General features: G+C 53.6%; 1 protein-coding gene across 5 annotated transcripts in view; it reads left to right on the forward strand.

Annotated features, from left to right (window-relative positions):
* Positions 1–27,417, forward strand: part of SYNGAP1 (synaptic Ras GTPase activating protein 1) — a 313,184-nt gene that overhangs the window by 231,106 nt on the left and 54,661 nt on the right. The gene's annotated exons all lie outside the window — the stretch shown is intronic.

Raw genomic sequence — 27,417 nt, forward strand, 5'->3', positions numbered from 1 at the left:
CTTTGTTCTCCGTCGTCCATTCAAGATGGTGACTCTGCAGTCCATCTTGACTCTGGTGTTTCCGGGAGGCTTCCAGGCGTCCCTGGATCTGATGGATGTGTATCTGCACGATCTGGAAGAAATAGGTTAGTATTAGATTCCTTACCTTAGAATATCCCCAGGCTTCAGACTGCATCCGGAAACCTTTGCGTAGCAGTACCCATGCGCGTCAGTAGGCATCGTCTGCGGCTCCGTGTCCATCTTCTGGATGATGTCGCCGGAGTACTTAGACGCCGCCCTCGCGCGCTGACGTCCGTTCTTCTTTTTTCCGCGCCAGCGATCTGGAAAAAGTAGTACCCATAGTCAATTTTTGACTAACTTTTTCGATCCTTTTTGATCATCTTTCGAAGTCACTCGACTCCGACGGTGGCGGTAGGGATGCCTGGGTTCAAACCCTGAGTCGATTGTAGCCGACTGATGTCGGTTGCCGACCCCCATTCCCGGTGCCTTCACCACAATGACAAGTCCTGCTCCGACTGCCGGGCCCCGACATTCAAAGCTAGACGGGAGCGGTCCCGCAAGCGACTTGAGCTCTGGCAGTCAGCCCCGCGCAGCTCGAGGTCCCAGTCCGGAAGGAGGTCGAGGGACCGGTCGCGGGGCCAGAGTCACCACAATTCCGAGAGTTGTCATCAGTCTCTGGGCTCGAAGTCCTCAGGTAAGAGGCACAAGAAGTCGAAGAGGCGACATCGCTCTTCTGACTTCCCCCCGATGCTCGCGCGATGCGGCCGGAGGTTCGGGCGACACCGCCGAAGCCGCAGGCGTCGCGGCCTGCTCCATACCCGCCGGTCCCTGGGCAGAACACGACGCCGGAGGAGATCGAGGCCTTCCTCATGGCCATGAGGTCGCTCACTCCTCCGTCGGGTTCTGCGGCGCCTTCGAGCCAAGCGGCCCCGACTGGGTCCCTAAGCGGGCCGGGTGATTCGGCGACTTCGGTCCTGACGCCGCTGGGACCTGTTGGATTCAGTTCCGGATTTGGGTCGTCGCCGATCGACCTTACGACCTCGCCGACGCCGGCCCCCAGGGTGTCGCCTCCGGCACCGTCCCAGGATGTCGTCGTCCTCGGTCCTACCCTCGATTCGGGTCCGGCACCGGAGTGGCGCCGCTCGGCGCCGCATTCGACGCCGCTAGGAGATTTTTACTTCTGCGACCCGGCCCCATCCTTTGACCCTGAGTATCAGGAGATGGGTGGCGAGGAGGATTGGGAGGGGTCCGAGGACCCTCTGGCACGTGAGTGCCAGTCTTCTCAGGACTGGGCAGGTGAGCTAGTGGAGGCCAGTGGTCTGGACACTTCGCCAGACACTGGTTTCGTCTCCCCTCCTACCGTAGCTACGGAGGAGGGGGCTGCCTATAGTGTGGTGCTGACGCGGGCTGCCAAGGCCTTGGGCCTTGTGCTCCCAGTCGCGGCCGTGAGGACTAACCTCCTCACTGAGGTCCTTAAACCGCAGGCAAGCTCGGCTGAGCCTCTGCTGCCGTTTAATGAGGCCTTGTCAGACGTTCTTCTGGGCACTTGGTCCAAGCTCGCTACAAGTCCGCCTGTAGATAGGAACGTGGCCAGGCGCCACTGCCCGGCTCCGGGCGACCCTTGGATCCTGTCCACCCACCCCCGAGAGCCTGGTCATCCAGGCCTCTAACTCCCAGACCGCATTCCCGACGGCTCCCATTGATCGGGAATCCAAGAGATACGAACAGTATGGTAAAAAGATGTTCTCCTCACTTAAGTTTGGGGTTGCGGTCAGTCAACACCACGTGCCTCTTGGGCCATTACACCCACTCTCTGTGGGACATGGTCGCGGACGTGCTGCCACAATGTCCGGAGGGGGTCCGGACTAAACTCACCCAAGCCCTTGTGGAGGGTCGAGATGCGGCACAGTATTCCATCCGGTGTGGGCTGGATACCACGGACTCGCTGGGCAAAGCGATGGCAACGACGGTGGCGATTCATCGCCACGCCTGACTGAGGTCCGCCAACTTTTCGGCTGATGTCCTAAACACCCTTATGGACATGCCGTTTGATGGCCGTCGCCTCTTTGGCGACAAGGCAGACAGTGCGCTTGAGCGCTTTAAGGACTCCAGGGCTACGGTCAAGTCCTTGGGCCTCTCTGCCCCGCGCCAGCAAACTGTTGCCTTTTGCTCCTTTTGTGGCCAAGGAAGGGGCGCCCCCACACGTCCTGCCAGCCACGGCTCGCAGACTAACATCCAGTGCGGTGGCAGAAGTGGTAACCGCCCTGGCAGTGGTCGGGGACAACGACGAGGTCAGTCCACACCTTCACCTGCAGCATCCGCCTCAAAACCCTCCTAGTCCGAGCTTTCAGGCCCATGTGACGCCAGTGGGGGGCAGGTTTCGCCGTCACCTCCTCCACTGGCACACTGTCACATCGGACAGGTGGGTGCTGCAAATCGTCCGAAGGGGCTACTCCCTCCCCTTCGAGGCGACCTCTCCAGCCATGCCACCGCAGTACCACCGCGTGTCAGGGGATCACTTGAATCTTCTGCGAGAGGAAGTTACGGCCCTCTTGGCCAAGGGGGCCATCGAGCGCATTCCTGGGCTAGACGTAGGGTGTGGTTGTTACTCCCACTACTTTCTGGTTCCCAAGAAGGGCAAAGGGGGCCTATACCCTATCTTGAACCTGCGGAATGTCAACGGCTTCCTCCAGAAGGAGAAGTTCAAGATGCTGACTTTGGCTCAGGTCTTAGCTGCCCTGGACCCGGGAGACTGGATGGTAGCGTTGGACTTGCAGGACGCTTATTTTCACATCCCCGTCCTGCCGGCACACCGGCGTTACCTGCGGTTCACGGTAGGCCACGAGCACTTTCAGTTTACAGTGCTCCCCTTTGGCCTTACCAGTGCCCCACAGGTGTTCACGAAAGTGATGGCGTTGGTCGCAGCTCATCTCCGCAGGTTAGGGGTTTCAGTCTTCCCCTACCTCGACGACTGGTTGTTGAACGCGGGCTCGCCCCAGACAGTCGTCAGCCACCTCCAGACTACGGCCGACCTCCTGCACCTGCTGGGGTTTCTCCATCAATGTGCCGAAGTCACACCTGTGTCCTTCTCAGAAGCTCCTCTTCATCGGAGCGGTTCTAGACTCAGCGCAGTTTCGGGTTTATCCTCCCGAACAGCGGGTTCGGGATATTCAGGCTCTGATTCCGATCTTTCAGCCGTTATCCCGAGTCTCGGTCAGGTTGACGCTGTGGCTTCTGGGGCTGATGGCCTCCTGCATCCTTCTGGTGCATCACGCCAGGTGGCGGATGCGGGCTCTGCAGTGGGACCTGAAGTTTCAGTGGGCCCAGCATCAGGGCAACTTGTCTGACCATGTCTTGATCTCGGAGGGCACTGCAAGCCAGTTACAGTGGTGGCTCACGGACCGCGATTGGGTCAGCGGCAGATCCCTCTCCTTACCCCAACCGGACAACCTGAGCATGTAGCTGTGACGGACGCGTCCCTTCAGGGCTGGGGGGCCCACAAGGGAGAGGCGGAGATCAGAGGCCTCTGGTCTCCAGTGGAGTCCCGGCTCCACATCAACCTTCTGGAGCTGCGGGCGATCCGGCTTGCACTGAATGCATTCCTCCCCTCTGTCCGGGGGAGTGTAGTGCAGGTGTTCACGGACAACACCACCGCCATGTGGTACTCCATCAAACAGAGCGGGTGGGGTCGTGGACCCTATGCCAGGAGGCTCTGCGCCTCTGGCAGTAGCTGGAACATCAGGGCGTGACTCTGGTGGTTCAACACCTGGCAGGTTCCTTGAACGCCAGGGCAGGCGAACTCAGCCGTCGGTGCATGATGGATCACGAATGGCGTCTGAGCTCGGCAGTGGGGAGAGCTTTAGTTAGATCTATTCGCCACAGAAGAGAACGCGCAATGTCATCAGTTCTGCACGTTGGAATTTCCAAGGCGGCACTCGCTCGGAGCCGCTTTTCGTCGCAAGTGGAGCTGCGGTCTGTTGTATGCTTTTCCGCCTATACCACTTCTGCCCAGAGTGCTGAAGATCAGACGCGACCGGGGCCAAGTTATCCTTGTAACTCCGGACTGGGCATGAAGATACTGGTATCCCGAGCTACTCAGCATGTCAGTCGATCCCCCGATTCGTCTGCCTCTTCAGGAGGACCTTGTCGCAGATTCAGGGGACGGTCCTCCACCCGAACCTGTCCAGTCTCCACTTACATGCGTGGAGATTGAGCGGCGGCAGTTGAGGCCATTTGACTTGCCTCCTGAAGTCTGTAATGCGATTCTGGCAGCCAGGCGACCCTCCAAGAAATTGGTATATGCCTGTAGGTGGAACAAATTTGGTTCTCCTCTTTCTTCTCTCTCTTGCCCAGCAGGGCTCTGCTCTGGGCACTATCAAGGGCTACCTCTCTACTATTTCCGCCTTCTTAAGGCTCCCTGATCAGCCCTCTTTGTTCAAGTCCCCAGTTGTGAATAGGTTTTTGAAGGGCATCACTCATATGTTTCCTCCTTTTCCTTTTGTGATGCCCCAGTGGGCCTTGAACCTTGTTTATTTTATTTATTTATTTTATTTATTGAAGTTTTGTATAGCGCTGACTGGACCCGAGATTATCAGAGCGCTTCACAGCAAATACTGATATGCAACAAAGGAAAATGTGGAAAGAAAAACAAGAACAAGGAGCACAGACAGGAAGTAAAGTCTGCACAACATCAACTTGAGCGCACTACGGGATGGAGAACAGGAGCGAATCATCCGGGTCTGGGTTCAAAGAGATAGCGGTCTTTCACAGTCAGGCGTGGAGTTCTCGTTACGAACCGGAGCGCTCAAGGAAGAGGGCTTTGAGTAGCGTCTTGAATTGCGGGAAGGAGGCGGTCATTCTGATATGGAGGGGGATATGGAGTTCCAGATCCTGGGAGCATTACCCACAAAGGATTTATTTGTTCTGACCTATCTGATGTGCGCTCCTTTCGAGCCACTTCATAACTGTCCTCTTCGTCTCCCTACTCTGTAGAAGTGTGGCTCAATGCTTAGAGCGGCAGACCTTGATGCAGAACGCTGGCCAGGGACCAGGGTTCGATTCCTGCCTCGGCGGGTTTCGGGCTTAAATTCCTCTGACCGGATATTCTCGCCTCAGTGCCGATTCTAAGCATGGGTCCCACGCTGCAACTCTGGGCAATAGCTTGCTTAGTCTCCACAAAGGCCCCCGATACACAAGGGATGCCTGGTTTCACCATGGGATGCCCAGGAGTGGACACCCCACAAGGAAAAGCCAGGAGGGGTTCCCTTGTGGTAGGAGTACAAGCGCCGGGATGCCTCCGGGTCACTGTTCGCGCTATACAAATACGCCACATTACTCTGAAGACTGCATTCCTGTTTGCCATCACCTCTGCCAGGAGGGTGATTGAGCTCCAGGCTCTTTTCTCTAAACCTCCCTTCTTTTCTGTCCATCCGCACAAAGTTGTGTTGCGGACGCGACCCTCTTTCCTTCCCAAAGTAGTCACAGCCTTCCACATCGGGCAGTCCATCACCTTGCCCACCTTCTTTCCGCCTCCCTCGAAAGAGGAAGAGAGGCTCTACCGTCTGGACCCAAAACGTGCGCTCTCATTTATTTTGGATCGCACACGCCAGTTCCGGGTGGATGACCAACTCTTTGTTGGTTACGTGAGCGCTAAGAAAGGTCGGGCGGTGCACAAGCGAACCATCTCTCTGTGGGTCGTGTTGTGCATCAAGGTATGCTACTCTTTTGGCTAAACAGGAGCCTCCTACTGGGCTTAGGGCCCATTCCACTCGGGCCACGGCGGCTACTACTGCCCTGGGTCGGGGAGTCCCCTTGCAGGACATCTGTCAGGCAGCTACATCGGCCTCGCTGCACACGTTTGCAAGACATTACTGCCTGGAAAGCCAAGTCCGGAGAGATGGCTTTTTTTACGGCCGTTCCGTTCTCCAGGACTTTTTGGTGTGATCATTGGTTCGCAGACCCACCACCGGGGTTGGTATTGCTGGGGTATCTATTCTAAGGTAAGAAATCTAATACTAACCTGTTTCTTTCAGATGCACAAGTTACTTACCTTTGGTAACCATATATCTGTAAGAAACAGTAGTTAGTATTAGATTCCTTACCGCCCCACCCATCCTCCCTGTTCTGCGAACCGATATCTAGGGTTAAGGTCATCCCCTTTCAGGGCCCTAGTTTCATGGCACCAGTGTTGGTTTTTATCATGGCTCTGCGTTTCTGGCGCGGAAAAGCTATGTATAAGAACTAACGTCCGCGCGCGAGGGCGGCGTCTATGTACTCCGGCGACTTCATCCCGATGCCGACGACGGACGCGGAGCCGCAGACAACACCTACCGACGCGCAAGGGTACTGCTACGCAAAAGTTTCCGGATCTAGTCTGACGCCTGGGGATATTCTAAGGAAAGGAACCCAATACTAACTACTGTTTCTTACAGATATATCGTTTCCGATGGTAAGTAACTTGTGCTTTCTGTCCATCTGGCAGACCAGCAGTTTCTCCGGTTTGCTGTGGGTTGCCATCACTACCAGTTCCGGGTGCTCCCATTCGGCCTTTTCTCGGCGCCCAGGATTTTCACCAAGCTCTTGGCCCCTCTGGTGGGTATTATTTATTCCAGGGGGCTACAGGTGTTTCCCTATCTGGATGACTGGTTAATTGTCTCTCCTTCTTTTTCTCAGACTCTGTTGGATGTGGACCAGGTGTGTTTTCTCCAGGGGTCTTTTGGGTTCCTCATCAACCACCGGAAGTCCTCCCTGGTGCCCTCCCACTCCCTTAAGTTCCTGGGGGCTCTCTTCCGCATGGATCTGGGCATGGTGTTCCTCTCCCTGGAGCGCCAGTTGACTTTGTTTCATCACCTTTCTTGGCTTCTGTCCTAGTCCCAGGTGTCTGCCCGGCTCTGGTTGCGGAGTCAGGGAGAGATGGCGTCCACTTTGCATCTCCTCACTTGGGCCAGGCTGCATCTGTATCCCCTGTTGCATCATGTGCTGTCGCACTGGGATCCTGAACTATGAGACTCTGATTCCTGTCTCTCCGGGGATTCGGGTGGATCTCCAGTGGTGGGTGTCCCTTCCTCCTCGGTCTGTGGTTGTGTTGTCCACAGATGCCAGTGCCTTGGGTTGGGGTGCCGTGCATGGTGCCTCCAAGGCTCAGGGTCGGTGGTCCCGTTTCGAGCCCCTCCAGTCCTCGAACTGGAAAGAGTTGAGGGCGTTTTGGTTGGCTCTTCGGTCGTTCGCTCCTCTCCTTCGGGGTCAGGCGGTCTCGGTGCAGACCGACAACCAGGTGGTTCGTGCTTATATCAATCGCCAAGGGGGCATGTGTCGGTCTCTGTTTCTCCTCTCCCAGAAGATCGGGCTTTGGGCATAGTTGAATCTCTTGTCTCTGACGGCGGTCTATCTTCCGGGGAAGGAGAATGGGCATGCGGACTCTTTGAGCAGGGTGTTCCCCTCCTCAGTGTCTCTTTGTCTGTCTCCGGATCTGTTCGATCAGATTGTCCGCCGTCCTTGGCTGGATCTCTTTGCCTCGGAGGATTCTGCCCTTCTTCCTCGGTTTTGCAGCCTCGTTCCCTCCCAGTTGGCGTGGCCACCGATGCTTTCTCTGTTCCGTGGTCGCCGGGGCTGCTGTTTGCATTCCCTCCATTTGCCTTAATTCCGCGGGTCCTCCGGAAAATTTGGTTGGATCGGGCGGAGGTTCTCCTGGTGGTGCCTGAGTGGTCTTGTCAGTCTTGGTTTACCCTTCTGCTGACCTTATCGGTTTGCCCACATTGGAGGTTTGCCCTGTGTCCCTCCCCTCTACGGGCTCCTCTTCTCGGGATTGCCTCCCTGCGCCACCTCCGGCTGGGGGTTTGGCACTTGAGAGGTTGAGTTTACTGGGTCAGGGTTGCTCTATGGAAGTTGCCCACTGTCTCCAGCTGTCTCGGCGCCCTTCCACCTTGAAGTCCCATGCCCGTCATTGGAAGAATTTCTCCTCCTGGTATCTTGGGAAGGGTCTCTCTTCTGCCTCCTGCGAGGCTGTGAGGGTGTTGGACTTCTTGCGGGATGGTTTCGTCTTGGGGCGTGCCGTTTCTTCCCTGCATGCACAGTGGGCTGCCATTCTTGCCTTTTGGGGTTCCTCTGTGTCCTCAGTCTCCCCGTTGGTGGCTCACCTTCTGCAGAGTTTTTTGCTTCAGCGTCCTGTTTCTCACTCTCCTTTGCCTCCTTAGGATCTTCCCTTGGTTCTTCAGGCCTTGACGGTCCCCCCCTTTCGAGCCCTTGGACTCCGTGGCCCTGAAGTACCTCTCTGCTAACGTTCTTTTCCTGGTGGCCATTACTTCTGGACGGAGGGTTGGTGAGATTGGGGCTTTGATGGTTTCTCCCCCCTTTTGCGCTTTTGTGCTGACAAGGTCATTCTCCGTCCAAGTCAGTTTTTTCTGCCTAAGGTGTTGTCTTCTTTTCAGTGTCAGGAGGATATTGTTCTCACAGTCTTTTTTCTGGATCCTGCCTCTCCTGAGGAGGTGGTCCTCCATTTGTTGGATGTGCTGAAGGCTCTCCGCATCTACTTGGAGCGTTCCTCTGGTTTCCGTAAGGTTGATTCCTTGTTTTATACCTATGGCCTCTCGGGGCTGGGTCTTCGTCCTTCTTTGTCCACCTTGTCTCGTTGGGTCAAGGATGCTGTGGTTTCTGCTTATGATTCTGCCCACTGTCCTCTCCCTTTTTTCGGTTCAGGGTAGGTCGACCAGGGGCGTTTCCTCCTCCTGGGCCATGTTCAAGGGGGCCTCCTTGAGGGTCATTTGTAATGCTGCCACTTGGGCTGCTCCCCATACTTTTGTCTCACATTATCGTCTTCAGTTGGGGATGGCTGCCTCTGCTGCTTTTGGCGCTCATGTCCTGTCTGCGGAACATGGTTTGTAATGTGTACTGTTTTCTGTTGATTAAATGGACCTGTTTCTCTCGCACTTTGGTCTGTTTTTTCTTACAATCACTGTGTGCTTGGGTATGGGCTCACTTTTCAGGAATGGGACTGGGAGACAGGATGAGGAGGTAATGCCCGGTTACTCACTGGTAATATCCATTACTCCGAGTCCTGGTCTCTCCGTCCCATTCCTGAGCCCTTCCCTCCCTCCCTGGGTTGCATTGTTTCTTTGGGTGATTGTTTCGCTTTCTGGGATTGTTTTCTTTGGTATTCTCAGGATGTTTCTGTCCGGCACTTCCCCCTTTATTGTCACGTGATAGTGACGCCGTGTTGGGGGAAGTGCAAAAAGCTCAGCTAGGTTATAGGTTACTGTGGAGCAGACTAGCTGCTCACTGCTCAGGAATGGGACGGGGAGACCAGGACTCGGAGTAATGGATATTACCGGTGAGTAACCGGGCATGTCAGGGAAGATAAGGGATTTTCAGGGTCTTATGCTTTGATTTAGGGCATTAAACAGCTTGGCACATGGTTTACTGCAGCGGCAACCATGCCTGGACTGAGAGAGACATATATGGACACAAACAAGCCCTGGGAATCTAAACAAGAAACTCGTGAGGAAACCATATGTCCCCGGGGTGAGGCCTGTTCCGAATTACCGAGCAGAAGAGGTCGGGCACCCGCTGACAGTGCACACTGCACTCGCAGCCCAAGGAGACCTGCTGGGCAAACACCTGGGCACAGAACTCTGCCCCCGGCAGCAGCTTCCTGCTGAGAGCATTCCCGTCTACAACTGCCGCATCAACCAGGGTTTCCACAGAGCAGGCAGTAAACCCCGATACCGTAGCGTCCTCTCTCGGTGCAGCCCAGGCACGCCAGTTCCTCAGTTGGGTTGAACATAAAAAAAAGGAAAAAAAACATTGACACAGCTAGTCGGGGCTATTTGCATTTGGAGACTTGAATAAAACATTTTTAAACAAGCAATGGCCGCTGCTCGGCGCTCAGCGCATCTGCTGTGAAGCTGTGTATATTAAACGTGAAAGCACTCGATTGTTGCCAGCAGTGAGCAGAAGGAGGGGTGGACTGGGGTTTTAGACCAGCCTCACTCATACTGTCAGGGGCGCAGCTCAATGGAGTATTAAGCATAATTCAAGCTGCCTGGGAGGCACTGGAGTATTACGCCTGCCTCAGGCATGCTACCAGTCCACTGAAGCATTATACAAGCCTCACCCCCGCTCGCGGTTTCCATCTTCTGGCACTTCACGTATATCTCATGCACGAGCCACACACACACATGGGTATTTACATGCATAACACACACACGCAACACACTCTAATAAATGCAATTAGGTCTGGGCTAAATACATCACAGTGTTCACAAGACGCATTCTCAGCTCATGTAGTCAGTAAGTAACGGAAGATATACAGACACAGAACGCCCATAGAATGCTCGAATCCTCACATATGCACAGCACAGTGGCTCAGAAGGCGCATGTAAACATTGAGAGGCGCACACAGACATCACTGGCACTCCCCCGCCTTGGGGCTGCACAGGGCTGACTTGGATTAGGCGGATCATGCACACTGCGTGTTTAATCTTCTTAAAGTTCAGCCACTGTAGCTAAACAAGCATTGGCCGCACGGCAGTAAAGCTGCGCGGCCGTGAAGATCTGCAATAAAATAAAAGTGCGCCTCGCGCGGCCGGAGGGGGCTTGCGCGATTCCCTCGCGGGAGCGTGACCATATGGCACCACCATATGGTGCTGCGCGCTTCTAAAGAAAATCGCCAAGATGTGCACGTGTTGCATTGCTTGCAATACAACGCGTGCACTTCTTTGCTAAAAAAGCTCTGCCGATGGCATTAGGTCCCCTCCTATGCAACGCCTGCGCGTTACGTAGGACGAGACCTAAAAATTATCATATAGCTCCCCCACTGGATGGGTTACGGCAAAACAGTTAAAACATCCTCATACTGGTTGCACCAAAACAAACACAACCTTCACAATCAAAAACACATTCATACTACTACCTTACTTGCATAGGAAAAAAGACAAAAGACAGGAGCTTGCCGCTATGCGATGGTAAATAGTGTGGTGTCATGCACAGTGGTTCGGAAACAAACCTTCAGTAAACTCATGAATGGAGTATAGGTAGTCTGAACACAGTGGGAACTATATATCAACCTCTCGTCATCAAGTAGGATCATATATAGTTTATAATCGGTTTAGAAAGCACGGATTTTACGTTGAAGTTCTAAAGATCTTTTTATTCCATAGCATAGTTCTTTGGCATGTACCAACAATAAGGTTCCAGTCGGGCACGGTGCCAAAGGAAAAGCAACCAAGAATAAACAAGTTATGAAGTCTCACAGTAAAAAAACTGCAATTAATATCATTTGATATTCACGGGCTGCCATCAGTTCATATTGATTCTCAACCAACATTGCTTTAGTTTTTCCAGTTGTAGGTCGGGGCCCAAATACATGTTCCTACTTTTTTGCCCTCCGTTCCGTCCTTTCATATATCCCCTTTTCAGGATTAAAAATAAATAAAAGCGGACCAAGCCAATGTTGATAGGTGGGGGGAGCCGCATCCAACCAAGCAGAGGAAATGCAGATACTGATCACTGCCACTGCCAGGAAAACAAAGTATTGCTGTTCCCCTGGCCCTCCTTCGTTAGTGACCCCAGCAACATGAGCTCAGCTGTGAGTGTTACCTTGATCTCCAGGGAATGAGCTAAAAGGGTTTCTATATCCTTCTTCATGGTTTCTAAGATCGGACAAGTAGAAAACAAGTGAATAATATCAGCTTCTGTACTGCGACAGTGGGGGCAGAGGGCCCTTGGCGAGCCCCTCCACCCCCTCTCCCAGCCACCCCCCCCCCCTCCAATTGAGCACCCTTGGCCGGTGTATGATAAAGGGAATAGATTGTGTTATAGTGTTGCGCCTTTGGCCCGTCCGAACACAAACTGCAGTGACCAGGTTTAACGAGTCTAGAAACCCGGCTCTGTCTCTGCACAGTTTTTGTTTCCCCTTCTCAATATGCTTCTCTACATCAGTCAGGCCTCAGCTGGCTCAGCCCTCGTGATCCCCGATAGGCCTCCATTATAGGGTCTTATCTAAATGCTCTTAACCCCCCTTTCTTTTTGGCTAGAAAACTGTGCACCTGCAAATATTTAAAGAGGTCTTTCAGATCACCCCTAAAAGACACCAGAATTTACTCAAATGGCTTCATTCCACTTGCATCAAGGGGATCCCCGCTCCTCCTCACTCCAAGGTCCCCTAGCGTAACATTACACTCTCATGGAAGAATCCCGTAAATGCGGGGTTCCTAAAGAGTGGAGTATTAAAACTCCTTCTCCCTAACCCTAGTTTCTTCCTTGCGGCCATTCGTACACGGGATGCTTTAAAGGTGGAATACGTTCAGATGTCCAGAGCTCCGTGCATCCTTGTTGCCTCTGTCCCACCACTAGCCAAGGTGCTGCAGGAATCCTTGCCATATTCTTGTAAGCATCACTCAGATGAAGCTCTCTTTGGGAAGATAGGAAGATGCAGGAGTGGTGCTGATTGTATCCTCACTGGGTACAGCCACCAACCTTTAGGAGGCCTGCAGGCAGATACTTGTCTTCCCAGGTACTGCTGTCTGTTCCATTGATGTTGCTGAATTTGGAGGTGTCTTTGCTTGTCTCTGTTTGAGGCCTCGCATATGTCTTTTCCATGGACAGATCAATCTGTATTTGTTCGTCACTGCTGTTCTCCGAGACAAGTCTTGACATTCTCACATTCTCTCTCTCCTCGCTCCCTCGCATGTGTCTGGTTGAGTCTGGGCATCAGTTCTGTCTGAGTGGTTGACTCTTTTTGTCCTGGTCCTTCTTTCTCTCTTCTAGATGTTTGTATGTGTCCTATGGATGTGCTTAGAGTTGTTGGTATCTTGTTTTGTCACCTGCGTGTTTTCTTGTTCATGGTCGACATTGTATTTGTTTGTCTTTACAATTCAATAATTTATTTTATGATTCGGCACTCCGATGGAGGTCCGCATAAAAACAATATAAAATGTACAAAATACAATCATAATTTCCATAATGCATACTTTTATTGAAACAATCCGGACAAATCATCAATACAAATGTAAAAAACATTTTTAAAAGTTGTTTTACTCTTGCTCAAGTTGAGTCTCGTTGAGGAGCTTCTCTCCTGGGCGTCAGTCCACGGGATGAGGTTTAATTGTTTATCTTCAGTACCCTCTCTCTGTCTTCAGACTCTTGTGGAGTGAGGTCTTTGTCTGCCTTCTACATGTCTGTGGGCTTCCTTCGCCACTGATGCGGTGTCATTCTTCTCTCCCGTATGTCTTCAATATCCCTCTCTCTGTCTTCAGTCTCTTGTGGAGTGAGGTCTTTGTCTGTTTTGTATGTGTCTGTGTTTGTCGACATCACTGATGTTGTCCCGTCAGTGTGTGTGCATCTACTCCAAGGACATGGCTGAATTGTTGTGTTTTCACTCCCCATCTCTCCTTTGAGGTTGTCCCAGATGTGGCTATCATTTTGTATCTATGCTGTCTTTCTTATACAGCCGTCAGATGGATGTCCTTCTACTGTTGTGTTGTACTTGTTTATCTTTCATTTGTTTCTGTGCCATGAGCAAACCAGCAAGTGGTTGGCCCATGCGACAGTGGGTCTTTCCTACTTTTCTATTTGGGTGCTGTCCACGTCCTTTCCTGATACCTGTGCCTGTATGCATTATTTTCTTCTTCCAGTGGATTATTGACTGCCTTGCCTATGTTTCTGCCATGGGTGAGTTTGTCTGTAACTCACCTTTCTCTCTCCCTAGTTAGGTGTTGGCCGTGTCTTTCATTTGTGTCTGTTTGAGTGGGCTGTAAAGACATGTTTTTGCCGTCTCTCAATTGGTGCCTTTTTTCTGTCTTTCTGGACTGATGCTGTCTATCTGTCTTGTATGGCCGTCCTGAGGATGCTGCTGTATCTCGGATGTGATGTTGTCTTTGGACTTCTCACATTTGTGTTGACTTCATTCCTTAGCCTTCATGTCTGATGTCTTTGGTTGTTTCTCCAGAGGCTTACTGATGGCTTAGTCTAGGTTTCTGCCCCATTGATCTGCCTTCATGGTGTGTCTCCTTCCCATCCCTCTAAAAGTTTACGGAGAGTCTTGTCCATGTTCCTGCCCCATGGATGATCCTTCATGTCTCTAGCCTCTGCCCTGTCCCTCTCGAAGGTTACTGGCATCCCTGTCTATGTGTCTGCCATGTGGATGAGCCTTCATGTCTCTAGCCTCTGCCCTGTCCCTCTCGAAGGTTACTGGCATCCCTGTCTATGTGTCTGCCATGTGGATGAGCCTTCATGTCTCCACCCTCTGCCCTGTCCCTCTCGAAGGTTACTGGCATCCCTGTCTATGTGTCTGCCATGTGGATGAGCCTTCATGTCTCCAGCCTCTGCCCTGTCCCTCTCGAAGGTTACTGGCATCCCTGTCTATGTGTCTGCCATGTGGATGATCCTTCATGTCTCCAGCCTCTGCCCTGTCCCTCTCGAAGGTTACTGGCATCCCTGTCTATGTTCCTGCCCCGTGGATGAGCATTCATGTCTCTAGCCTCTGCCCTGTCCCTCTCGAAGGTTACTGGCATCCTTGTCTATGTGTCTGCCATGTGGATGAGCCTTCATGTCTCCAGCCTCTGCCCTGTCCCTCTCGAAGGTTACTGGCATCCCTGTCTATGTGTCTGCCATGTGGATGATCCTTCATGTCTACAGCCTCTGCCCTGTCCCTCTCGAAGGTTACTGGCATCCCTGTCTCTGTGTCTGCCATGTGGATGAGCCTTCATGTCTCCAGCCTCTGCCCTGTCCCTCTCGAAGGTTACTGGCATCCCTGTCTATGTTCCTGCCCCGTGGATGAGCCTTCATGTCTCCAGCCTCTGCCCTGTCCCTCTCGAAGGTTACTGGCATCCCTGTCTATGTGTCTGCCATGTGGATGAGCCTTCATGTCTCTAGCCTCTGCCCTGTCCCTCTCGAAGGTTACTGGCATCCCTTTGTCTGCCATGTGGATGAGCCTTCATGTCTCTAGCCTCTGCCCTGTCCCTCTCGAAGGTTACTGGCATCCCTGTCTATGTGTCTGCCATGTGGATGAGCCTTCATGTCTCTAGCCTCTGCCCTGTCCCTCTCGAAGGTTACTGGCATCCCTGTCTATGTGTCTGCCATGTGGATGAGCCTTCATGTCTCTAGCCTCTGCCCTGTCCCTCTCGAAGGTTACTGGCATCCTTGTCTATGTTCCTGCCCCGTGGATGATCCTTCATGTCTCTAGCCTCTGCCTTGTCCCTCCCGAAGGTTACTGGCATCCCTGTCTATGTGTCTGCCATGTGGATGAGCCTTCATGTCTCTAGCCTCTGCCCTGTCCCTCTCGAAGGTTACTGGCATCCCTGTCTATGTTCCTGCCCCATGGATGAGCCTTCATGTCTCTAGCCTCTGCCCTGTCCCTCTCGAAGGTTACTGGCATCCTTGTCTATGTGTCTTCCATGTGGATGAGCCTTCATGTCTCTAGCCTCTGCCCTGTCCCTCTCGAAGGTTACTGGCATCCCTGTCTATGTGTCTGCCATGTGGATGATCCTTCATGTCTCTAGCCTCTGCCCTGTCCCTCTCGAAGGTTACTGGCATCCTTGTCTATGTGTCTGCCATGTGGATGAGCCTTCATGTCTCTAGCCTGTGCCCTGTCCCTCTCGAAGGTTACTGGCATCCTTGTCTATGTGTCTGCCATGTGGATGAGCCTTCATGTCTCCAGCCTCTGCCCTGTCCCTCTAGAAGGTTACTGGCATCCCTGTCTATGTGTCTGCCATGTGGATGAGCCTTCATGTCTCCAGCCTCTGCCCTGTCCCTCTCGAAGGTTACTGGCATCCTTGTCTATGTTCCTGCCCCGTGGATGATCCTTCATGTCTCTAGCCTCTGCCTTGTCCCTCCCGAAGGTTACTGGCATCCCTGTCTATGTTCCTGCCCCGTGGATGAGCCTTCATGTCTCCAGCCTCTGCCCTGTCCCTCTCGAAGGTTACTGGCATCCCTGTCTATGTTCCTGCCCCGTGGATGAGCCTTCATGTCTCCAGCCTCTGCCCTGTCCCTCTCGAAGGTTACTGGCATCCCTGTCTATGTTCCTGCCCCGTGGATGAGCCTTCATGTCTCTAGCCTCTGCCCTGTCCCTCTCGAAGGTTACTGGCATCCTTGTCTATGTGTCTGCCATGTGGATGAGCCTTCATGTCTCCAGCCTCTGCCCTGTCCCTCTAGAAGGTTACTGGCATCCCTGTCTATGTGTCTGCCATGTGGATGATCCTTCATGTCTCTAGCCTCTGCCCTGTCCCTCTCGAAGGTTACTGGCATCCCTGTCTATGTGTCTGCCATGTGGATGATCCTTCATGTCTCCAGCCTCTGCCCTGTCCCTTTTGAAGGTTACTGGCATCCTTGTCTATGTGTCTGCCATGTGGATGAGCCTTCATGTCTCCAGCCTCTGCCCTGTCCCTCTCGAAGGTTACTGGCATCCCTGTCTATGTGTCTGCCATGTGGATGATCCTTCATGTCTCCAGCCTCTGCCATGTCCCTCTCGAATGTTACTGGCATCCTTGTCTATGTGTCTGCCATGTGGATGAGCCTTCATGTCTCCAGCCTCTGCCCTGTCCCTCTCGAAGGTTACTGGCATCCCTGTCTATGTGTCTGCCATGTGGATGAGCCTTCATGTCTCTAGCCTCTGCCCTGTACCTCTCGAAGGTTACTGGCATCCCTGTGTCTGCCATGTGGATGAGCCTTCATGTCTCCAGCCTCTGCCCTGTCCCTCTCGAAGGTTACTAGCATCCCTGTCTATGTGTCTGCCATGTGGATGAGCCTTCATGTCTCTAGCCTCTGCCCTGTCCCTCTCGAAGGTTACTGGCATCCTTGTCTATGTGTCTACCATGTGGATGAGCCTTCATGTCTCCAGCCTCTGCCCTGTCCCTCTCGAAGGTTACTGGCATCCCTGTCTCTGTGTCTGCCATGTGGATGAGCCTTCATGTCTCCAGCCTCTGCCCTGTCCCTCTCGAAGGTTACTGGCATCCCTGTCTATGTGTCTGCCATGTGGATGAGCCTTCATGTCTCCAGCCTCTGCCCTGTCCCTCTCGAAGGTTACTGGCATCCCTGTCTATGTGTCTGCCATGTGGATGATCCTTCATGTCTCCAGCCTCTGCCCTGTCCCTCTCGAATGTTACTGGCATCCTTGTCTATGTGTCTGCCATGTGGATGAGCCTTCATGTCTCCAGCCTCTGCCCTGTCCCTCTCGAAGGTTACTGGCATCCCTGTCTATGTGTCTGCCATGTGGATGAGCCTTCATGTCTCTAGCCTCTGCCCTGTCCCTCTCGAAGGTTACTGGCATCCCTGTGTCTGCCATGTGGATGAGCCTTCATGTCTCCAGCCTCTGCCCTGTCCCTCTCGAAGGTTACTGGCATCCCTGTCTATGTGTCTGCCCCGTGGATGAGCCTTCATGTCTCTAGCCTCTGCCCTGTCCCTCTCGAAGGTTACTGGCATCCCTGTCTATGTGTCTGCCCCGTGGATGAGCCTTCATGTCTCTAGCCTCTGCCCTGTCCCTCTCGAAGGTTACTAGCATCCCTGTCTATGTGTCTGCCATGTGGATGAGCCTTCATGTCTCTAGCCTCTGCCCTGTCCCTCTCGAAGGTTACTGGCATCCCTGTCTATGTGTCTGCCATGTGGATGAGCCTTCATGTCTCCAGCCTCTGCCCTGTCCCTCTCGAAGGTTACTGGCATCCCTGTCTATGTTCCTGCCCCGTGGATGAGCCTTCATGTCTCCAGCCTCTGCCCTGTCCCTCTCGAAGGTTACTGGCATCCCTGTGTCTGCCATGTGGATGAGCCTTCATGTCTCCAGCCTCTGCCCTGTCCCTCTCGAAGGTTGCTGGCATCCTTGTCTATGTGTCTGCCATGTGGATGATCCTTCATGTCTCTAGCCTCTGCCCTGTCCCTCTCGAAGGTTACTGGCATCCCTGTCTATGTTTCTGCCATGTGGATGAGCCTTCATGTCTTTAGCCTCTGACCTGTCCCTCTCGAAGGTTACTGGCATCCCTGTCTATGTGTCTGCCATGTGGATGAGCCTTCATGTCTCCAGCCTCTGCCCTGTCCCTCTCGAAGGTTACTGGCATCCCTGTCTATGTTCCTGCCCCGTGGATGATCCTTCATGTCTCCAGCCTCTGCCCTGTCCCTCTCGAAGGTTACTGGCATCCCTGTCTATGTGTCTGCCATGTGGATGAGCCTTCATGTCTCCAGCCTCTGCCCTGTCCCTCTCGAAGGTTACTGGCATCCCTGTCTATGTGTCTGCCATGTGGATGAGCCTTCATGTCTCTAGCCTCTGCCCTGTCCCTCTCGAAGGTTACTGGCATCCCTGTCTATGTTCCTGCCCCGTGGATGAGCCTTCATGTCTCCAGCCTCTGCCCTGTCCCTCTCGAAGGTTACTGGCATCCCTGTCTATGTGTCTGCCATGTGGATGAGCCTTCATGTCTCCAGCCTCTGCCCTGTCCCTCTCGAAGGTTACTGGCATCCCTGTCTATGTGTCTGCCATGTGGATGAGCCTTCATGTCTCTAGCCTCTGCCCTGTCCCTCTCGAAGGTTACTGGCATCCCTGTCTATGTTCCTGCCCCGTGGATGAGCCTTCATGTCTCCAGCCTCTGCCCTGTCCCTCTCGAAGGTTACTGGCATCCCTGTCTATGTGTCTGCCATGTGGATGAGCCTTCATGTCTCTAGCCTCTGCCCTGTCCCTCTCGAAGGTTACTGGCATCCCTGTCTATGTGTCTGCCATGTGGATGAGCCTTCATGTCTCTAGCCTCTGCCCTGTCCCTCTCGAAGGTTACTGGCATCCCTGTCTATGTTTCTGCCATGTGGATGAGCCTTCATGTCTCTAGCCTCTGCCCTGTCCCTCTCGAAGGTTACTGGCATCCTTGTCTATGTGTCTGCCATGTGGATGAGCCTTCATGTCTCCAGCCTCTGCCCTGTCCCTCTCGAAGGTTACTGGCATCCTTGTCTATGTGTTTGCCATGTGGATGAGCCTTCATGTCTCCAGCCTCTGCCCTGTCCCTTTCGAAGGTTACTGGCATCCTTGTCTATGTGTTTGCCATGTGGATGAGCCTTCATGTCTCTAGCCTCTGCCCTGTCCCTCTCGAAGGTTACTAGCATCCCTGTCTATGTGTCTGCCATGTGGATGAGCCTTCATGTCGCTAGCCTCTGTCCTGTCCCTCTCGAAGGTTACTGGCATCCCTGTCTATGTGTCTGCCATGTGGATGAGCCTTCATGTCTCTAGCCTCTGCCCTGTCCCTCTCGAAGGTTACTGGCATCCCTGTCTCTGTGTCTGCCATGTGGATGAGCCTTCATGTCTCCAGCCTCTGCTCTGTCCGTTTTGAAGGTTACTGGCATCCCTGTCTATGTGTCTGCCATGTGGATGAGCCTTCATGTCTCTAGCCTCTGCCCTGTCCCTCTCGAAGGTTACTGGCATCCCTGTCTCTGTGTCTGCCATGTGGATGAGCCTTCATGTCTCCAGCCTCTGCCCTGTCCCTCTCGAAGGTTACTGGCATCCCTGTCTATGTGTCTGCCATGTGGATTAGCCTTCATGTCTCTAGCCTCTGCCCTTTCTCTCTCGAAGGTTACTGGCATCCTTGTCTATGTTCCTGCCCCATGGATGAGCCTTCATGTCTCTAGCCTCTGCCCTGTCCCTCTCTAAGGTTACTGGCATCCTTGTCTATGTGTCTGCCATGTGGATGATCCTTCATGTCTCCAGCCTCTGCCCTGTCCCTCTCGAAGGTTACTGGCATCCTTGTCTATGTGTCTGCCATGTGGATGAGCCTTCATGTCTCTAGCCTGTGCCCTGTCCCTCTCGAAGGTTACTGGCATCCTTGTCTATGTGTCTGCCATGTGGATGAGCCTTCATGTCTCCAGCCTCTGCCCCGTCCCTCTCGAAGGTTACTGGCATCCCTGTCTATGTGTCTGCCATGTGGATGAGCCTTCATGTCTCCAGCCTCTGCCCTGTCCCTCTCGAAGGTTACTAGCATCCCTGTCTATGTGTCTGCCATGTGGATGAGCTTTCATGTCTCTAGCCTCTGCCCTGTCCCTCTCGAAGGTTACTAGCATCCTTGTCTATGTGTCTGCCATGTGGATGATCCTTCATGTCTCTAGCCTCTGCCCTCTCCCTCTCGAAGGTTACTGGCATCCCTGTCTATGTTTCTGCCATGTGGATGAGCCTTCATGTCTCTAGCCTCTGCCCTGTCCCTCTTGAAGGTTACTGGCATCCCTGTCTATGTGTCTGCCATGTGGATGAGCCTTCATGTCTCTAGCCTCTGCCCTGTCCCTCTCGAAGGTTACTGGCATCCTTGTCTATGTTCCTGCCCCGTGGATGATCCTTCATGTCTCTAGCCTCTGCCTTGTCCCTCCCGAAGGTTACTGGCATCCCTGTCTATGTGTCTGCCATGTGGATGAGCCTTCATGTCTCTAGCCTCTGCCCTGTCCCTCTCGAAGGTTACTGGCATCCCTGTCTATGTTCCTGCCCCATGGATGAGCCTTCATGTCTCTAGCCTCTGCCCTGTCCCTCTCGAAGGTTACTGGCATCCTTGTCTATGTGTCTTCCATGTGGATGAGCCTTCATGTCTCTAGCCTCTGCCCTGTCCCTCTCGAAGGTTACTGGCATCCCTGTCTATGTGTCTGCCATGTGGATGATCCTTCATGTCTCTAGCCTCTGCCCTGTCCCTCTCGAAGGTTACTGGCATCCTTGTCTATGTGTCTGCCATGTGGATGAGCCTTCATGTCTCTAGCCTGTGCCCTGTCCCTCTCGAAGGTTACTGGCATCCTTGTCTATGTGTCTGCCATGTGGATGAGCCTTCATGTCTCCAGCCTCTGCCCTGTCCCTCTAGAAGGTTACTGGCATCCCTGTCTATGTGTCTGCCATGTGGATGAGCCTTCATGTCTCCAGCCTCTGCCCTGTCCCTCTCGAAGGTTACTGGCATCCTTGTCTATGTTCCTGCCCCGTGGATGATCCTTCATGTCTCTAGCCTCTGCCTTGTCCCTCCCGAAGGTTACTGGCATCCCTGTCTATGTTCCTGCCCCGTGGATGAGCCTTCATGTCTCCAGCCTCTGCCCTGTCCCTCTCGAAGGTTACTGGCATCCCTGTCTATGTTCCTGCCCCGTGGATGAGCCTTCATGTCTCCAGCCTCTGCCCTGTCCCTCTCGAAGGTTACTGGCATCCCTGTCTATGTTCCTGCCCCGTGGATGAGCCTTCATGTCTCTAGCCTCTGCCCTGTCCCTCTCGAAGGTTACTGGCATCCTTGTCTATGTGTCTGCCATGTGGATGAGCCTTCATGTCTCCAGCCTCTGCCCTGTCCCTCTAGAAGGTTACTGGCATCCCTGTCTATGTGTCTGCCATGTGGATGATCCTTCATGTCTCTAGCCTCTGCCCTGTCCCTCTCGAAGGTTACTGGCATCCCTGTCTATGTGTCTGCCATGTGGATGATCCTTCATGTCTCCAGCCTCTGCCCTGTCCCTTTTGAAGGTTACTGGCATCCTTGTCTATGTGTCTGCCATGTGGATGAGCCTTCATGTCTCCAGCCTCTGCCCTGTCCCTCTCGAAGGTTACTGGCATCCCTGTCTATGTGTCTGCCATGTGGATGATCCTTCATGTCTCCAGCCTCTGCCATGTCCCTCTCGAATGTTACTGGCATCCTTGTCTATGTGTCTGCCATGTGGATGAGCCTTCATGTCTCCAGCCTCTGCCCTGTCCCTCTCGAAGGTTACTGGCATCCCTGTCTATGTGTCTGCCATGTGGATGAGCCTTCATGTCTCTAGCCTCTGCCCTGTACCTCTCGAAGGTTACTGGCATCCCTGTGTCTGCCATGTGGATGAGCCTTCATGTCTCCAGCCTCTGCCCTGTCCCTCTCGAAGGTTACTAGCATCCCTGTCTATGTGTCTGCCATGTGGATGAGCCTTCATGTCTCTAGCCTCTGCCCTGTCCCTCTCGAAGGTTACTGGCATCCTTGTCTATGTGTCTACCATGTGGATGAGCCTTCATGTCTCCAGCCTCTGCCCTGTCCCTCTCGAAGGTTACTGGCATCCCTGTCTCTGTGTCTGCCATGTGGATGAGCCTTCATGTCTCCAGCCTCTGCCCTGTCCCTCTCGAAGGTTACTGGCATCCCTGTCTATGTGTCTGCCATGTGGATGAGCCTTCATGTCTCCAGCCTCTGCCCTGTCCCTCTCGAAGGTTACTGGCATCCCTGTCTATGTGTCTGCCATGTGGATGAGCCTTCATGTCTCCAGCCTCTGCCCTGTCCCTCTCGAATGTTACTGGCATCCTTGTCTATGTGTCTGCCATGTGGATGAGCCTTCATGTCTCCAGCCTCTGCCCTGTCCCTCTCGAAGGTTACTGGCATCCCTGTCTATGTGTCTGCCATGTGGATGAGCCTTCATGTCTCTAGCCTCTGCCCTGTCCCTCTCGAAGGTTACTGGCATCCCTGTGTCTGCCATGTGGATGAGCCTTCATGTCTCCAGCCTCTGCCCTGTCCCTCTCGAAGGTTACTGGCATCCCTGTCTATGTGTCTGCCCCGTGGATGAGCCTTCATGTCTCTAGCCTCTGCCCTGTCCCTCTCGAAGGTTACTGGCATCCCTGTCTATGTGTCTGCCCCGTGGATGAGCCTTCATGTCTCTAGCCTCTGCCCTGTCCCTCTCGAAGGTTACTAGCATCCCTGTCTATGTGTCTGCCATGTGGATGAGCCTTCATGTCTCTAGCCTCTGCCCTGTCCCTCTCGAAGGTTACTGGCATCCCTGTCTATGTGTCTGCCATGTGGATGAGCCTTCATGTCTCCAGCCTCTGCCCTGTCCCTCTCGAAGGTTACTGGCATCCCTGTCTATGTTCCTGCCCCGTGGATGAGCCTTCATGTCTCCAGCCTCTGCCCTGTCCCTCTCGAAGGTTACTGGCATCCCTGTGTCTGCCATGTGGATGAGCCTTCATGTCTCCAGCCTCTGCCCTGTCCCTCTCGAAGGTTGCTGGCATCCTTGTCTATGTGTCTGCCATGTGGATGATCCTTCATGTCTCTAGCCTCTGCCCTGTCCCTCTCGAAGGTTACTGGCATCCCTGTCTATGTTTCTGCCATGTGGATGAGCCTTCATGTCTTTAGCCTCTGACCTGTCCCTCTCGAAGGTTACTGGCATCCCTGTCTATGTGTCTGCCATGTGGATGAGCCTTCATGTCTCCAGCCTCTGCCCTGTCCCTCTCGAAGGTTACTGGCATCCCTGTCTATGTTCCTGCCCCGTGGATGATCCTTCATGTCTCCAGCCTCTGCCCTGTCCCTCTCGAAGGTTACTGGCATCCCTGTCTATGTGTCTGCCATGTGGATGAGCCTTCATGTCTCCAGCCTCTGCCCTGTCCCTCTCGAAGGTTACTGGCATCCCTGTCTATGTGTCTGCCATGTGGATGAGCCTTCATGTCTCTAGCCTCTGCCCTGTCCCTCTCGAAGGTTACTGGCATCCCTGTCTATGTTCCTGCCCCGTGGATGAGCCTTCATGTCTCCAGCCTCTGCCCTGTCCCTCTCGAAGGTTACTGGCATCCCTGTCTATGTGTCTGCCATGTGGATGAGCCTTCATGTCTCTAGCCTCTGCCCTGTCCCTCTCGAAGGTTACTGGCATCCCTGTCTATGTGTCTGCCATGTGGATGAGCCTTCATGTCTCTAGCCTCTGCCCTGTCCCTCTCGAAGGTTACTGGCATCCCTGTCTATGTTTCTGCCATGTGGATGAGCCTTCATGTCTCTAGCCTCTGCCCTGTCCCTCTCGAAGGTTACTGGCATCCCTGTCTACGTTCCTGCCCCGTGGATGAGCCTTCATGTCTCCAGCCTCTGCCCTGTCCCTCTCGAAGGTTACTGGCATCCCTGTCTATGTGTCTGCCATGTGGATGAGCCTTCATGTCTCTAGCCTCTGCCCTGTCCCTCTCGAAGGTTACTGGCATCCCTGTCTATGTGTCTGCCATGTGGATGAGCCTTCATGTCTCTAGCCTCTGCCCTGTCCCTCTCGAAGGTTACTGGCATCCCTGTCTATGTTTCTGCCATGTGGATGAGCCTTCATGTCTCTAGCCTCTGCCCTGTCCCTCTCGAAGGTTACTGGCATCCTTGTCTATGTGTCTGCCATGTGGATGAGCCTTCATGTCTCCAGCCTCTGCCCTGTCCCTCTCGAAGGTTACTGGCATCCTTGTCTATGTGTTTGCCATGTGGATGAGCCTTCATGTCTCCAGCCTCTGCCCTGTCCCTTTCGAAGGTTACTGGCATCCTTGTCTATGTGTTTGCCATGTGGATGAGCCTTCATGTCTCTAGCCTCTGCCCTGTCCCTCTCGAAGGTTACTAGCATCCCTGTCTATGTGTCTGCCATGTGGATGAGCCTTCATGTCGCTAGCCTCTGTCCTGTCCCTCTCGAAGGTTACTGGCATCCCTGTCTATGTGTCTGCCATGTGGATGAGCCTTCATGTCTCTAGCCTCTGCCCTGTCCCTCTCGAAGGTTACTGGCATCCCTGTCTCTGTGTCTGCCATGTGGATGAGCCTTCATGTCTCCAGCCTCTGCTCTGTCCGTTTTGAAGGTTACTGGCATCCCTGTCTATGTGTCTGCCATGTGGATGAGCCTTCATGTCTCTAGCCTCTGCCCTGTCCCTCTCGAAGGTTACTGGCATCCCTGTCTCTGTGTCTGCCATGTGGATGAGCCTTCATGTCTCCAGCCTCTGCCCTGTCCCTCTCGAAGGTTACTGGCATCCCTGTCTATGTGTCTGCCATGTGGATTAGCCTTCATGTCTCTAGCCTCTGCCCTTTCTCTCTCGAAGGTTACTGGCATCCTTGTCTATGTTCCTGCCCCATGGATGAGCCTTCATGTCTCTAGCCTCTGCCCTGTCCCTCTCTAAGGTTACTGGCATCCTTGTCTATGTGTCTGCCATGTGGATGATCCTTCATGTCTCCAGCCTCTGCCCTGTCCCTCTCGAAGGTTACTGGCATCCTTGTCTATGTGTCTGCCATGTGGATGATCCTTCATGTCTCCAGCCTCTGCCCTGTCCCTCTCGAAGGTTACTGGCATCCCTGTCTATGTGTCTGCCATGTGGATGATCCTTCATGTCTCTAGCCTGTGCCCTGTCCCTCTCGAAGGTTACTGGCATCCTTGTCTATGTGTCTGCCATGTGGATGAGCCTTCATGTCTCTAGCCTGTGCCCTGTCCCTCTCGAAGGTTACTGGCATCCTTGTCTATGTGTCTGCCATGTGGATGAGCCTTCATGTCTCCAGCCTCTGCCCCGTCCCTCTCGAAGGTTACTGGCATCCCTGTCTATGTGTCTGCCATGTGGATGAGCCTTCATGTCTCCAGCCTCTGCCCTGTCCCTCTCGAAGGTTACTAGCATCCCTGTCTATGTGTCTGCCATGTGGATGAGCTTTCATGTCTCTAGCCTCTGCCCTGTCCCTCTCGAAGGTTACTAGCATCCTTGTCTATGTGTCTGCCATGTGGATGATCCTTCATGTCTCTAGCCTCTGCCCTCTCCCTCTCGAAGGTTACTGGCATCCCTGTCTATGTTTCTGCCATGTGGATGAGCCTTCATGTCTCTAGCCTCTGCCCTGTCCCTCTTGAAGGTTACTGGCATCCCTGTCTATGTTTCTGCCATGTGGATGATCCTTCATGTCTCTAGCCTCTGCCCTGTCCCTCTCGAAGGTTACTGGAATCCCTGTCTATGTGTCTGCCATGTGGATGAGCCTTCATGTCTCCAGCCTCTGCCCTGTCCCTCTCGAAGGTTACTGGCATCCCTGTTTATGTTTCTGCCATGTGGATGAGCCTTCATGTCTCCAGCCTCTGCCCTGTCCCTCTCGAAGGTTACTGGCATCCCTGTCTATGTGTCTGCCATGTGGATGAGCCTTCATGTCGCTAGCCTCTGTCCTGTCCCTCTCGAAGGTTACTGGCATCCCTGTCTATGTGTCTGCCATGTGGATGAGCCTTCATGTCTCCAGCCTCTGCCCTGTCCCTCTCGAAGGTTACTGGCATCCTTGTCTTTGTTTCTGCCATGTGGATGAGCCTTCATGTCTCTAGCCTCTGCCCTGTCCCTCTCGAAGGTTACTGGCATCCCTGTCTATGTGTCTGCCATGTGGATGAGCCTTCATGTCTCTAGCCTCTGCCCTGTCCCTCTCGAAGGTTACTGGCATCCCTGTCTCTGTGTCTGCCATGTGGATGAGCCTTCATGTCTCTAGCCTCTGCCCTGTCCCTCTCGAAGGTTACTGGCATCCCTGTCTATGTGTCTGCCATGTGGATGAGCCTTCATGTCTCTAGCCTCTGCCCTGTCCCTCTCGAAGGTTACTGGCATCCCTGTCTCTGCCATGTGGATGAGCCTTCATGTCTCCAGCCTCTGCCCTGTCCCTCTCGAAGGTTACTGGCATCCCTGTCTATGTGTCTGCCATGTGGATTAGCCTTCATGTCTCTAGCCTCTGCCCTTTCTCTCTCGAAGGTTACTGGCATCCTTGTCTATGTTCCTGCCCCATGGATGAGCCTTCATGTCTCTAGCCTCTGCCCTGTCCCTCTCTAAGGTTACTGGCATCCTTGTCTATGTGTCTGCCATGTGGATGATCCTTCATGTCTCCAGCCTCTGCCCTGTCCCTCTCGAATGTTACTGGCATCCTTGTCTATGTGTCTGCCATGTGGATGAGCCTTCATGTTTCCAGCCTCTGCCCTGTCCCTCTCGAAGGTTACTGGCATCCCTGTCTATCTGTCTGCCATGTGGATGAGCCTTCATGTCTCTAGCCTCTGCCCTGTCCCTCTCGAATGTTACTGGCATCCTTGTCTATGTGTCTGCCATGTGGATGAGCCTTCATGTCTCCAGCCTCTGCCCTGTCCCTCTAGAAGGTTACTGGCATCCCTGTCTATGTGTCTGCCATGTGGATGAGCCTTCATGTCTCTAGCCTCTGCCCTGTCCCTCTCGAAGGTTACTGGCATCCCTGTCTGCCCAGTCCCTCTCGAAGGTTACTGGAATCCTTGTCTATGTGTCTGCCATGTGGATGAGCCTTCATGTGTCCAGCCTCTGCCCTGTCCCTCTCGAAGGTTACTGGCATCCTTGTCTATGTGTCTGCCATGTGGATGATCCTTCATGTCTCTAGCCTCTGCCCTGTCCCTCTCGAAGGTTACTGGCATCCCTGTCTATGTGTCTGCCATGTGGATGAGCCTTCATGTCTCCAGCCTCTGCCCTGTCCCTCTCGAAGGTTACTGGCATCCCTGTCTATGTGTCTGCCATGTGGATGATCCTTCATGTCTCCAGCCTCTTCCCTGTCCCTCTCGAAGGTTACTGGCATCCCTGTCTATGTGTCTGCCATGTGGATGATCCTTCATGTCTCTAGCCTCTGCCCTGTCCCTCTCGAAGGTTACTGGCATCCCTGTCTATGTGTCTGCCATGTGGATGATCCTTCATGTCTCTAGCCTCTGCCCTGTCCCTCTCGAAGGTTACTGGCATCCTTGTCTATGTGTCTGCCATGTGGATGATCCTTCATGTCTCTA

Source organism: Lissotriton vulgaris, unplaced genomic scaffold (assembly GCF_964263255.1).
Source record: "Lissotriton vulgaris unplaced genomic scaffold, aLisVul1.2 SCAFFOLD_1288, whole genome shotgun sequence".
Lineage (NCBI taxonomy): Eukaryota > Metazoa > Chordata > Amphibia > Caudata > Salamandridae > Lissotriton > Lissotriton vulgaris.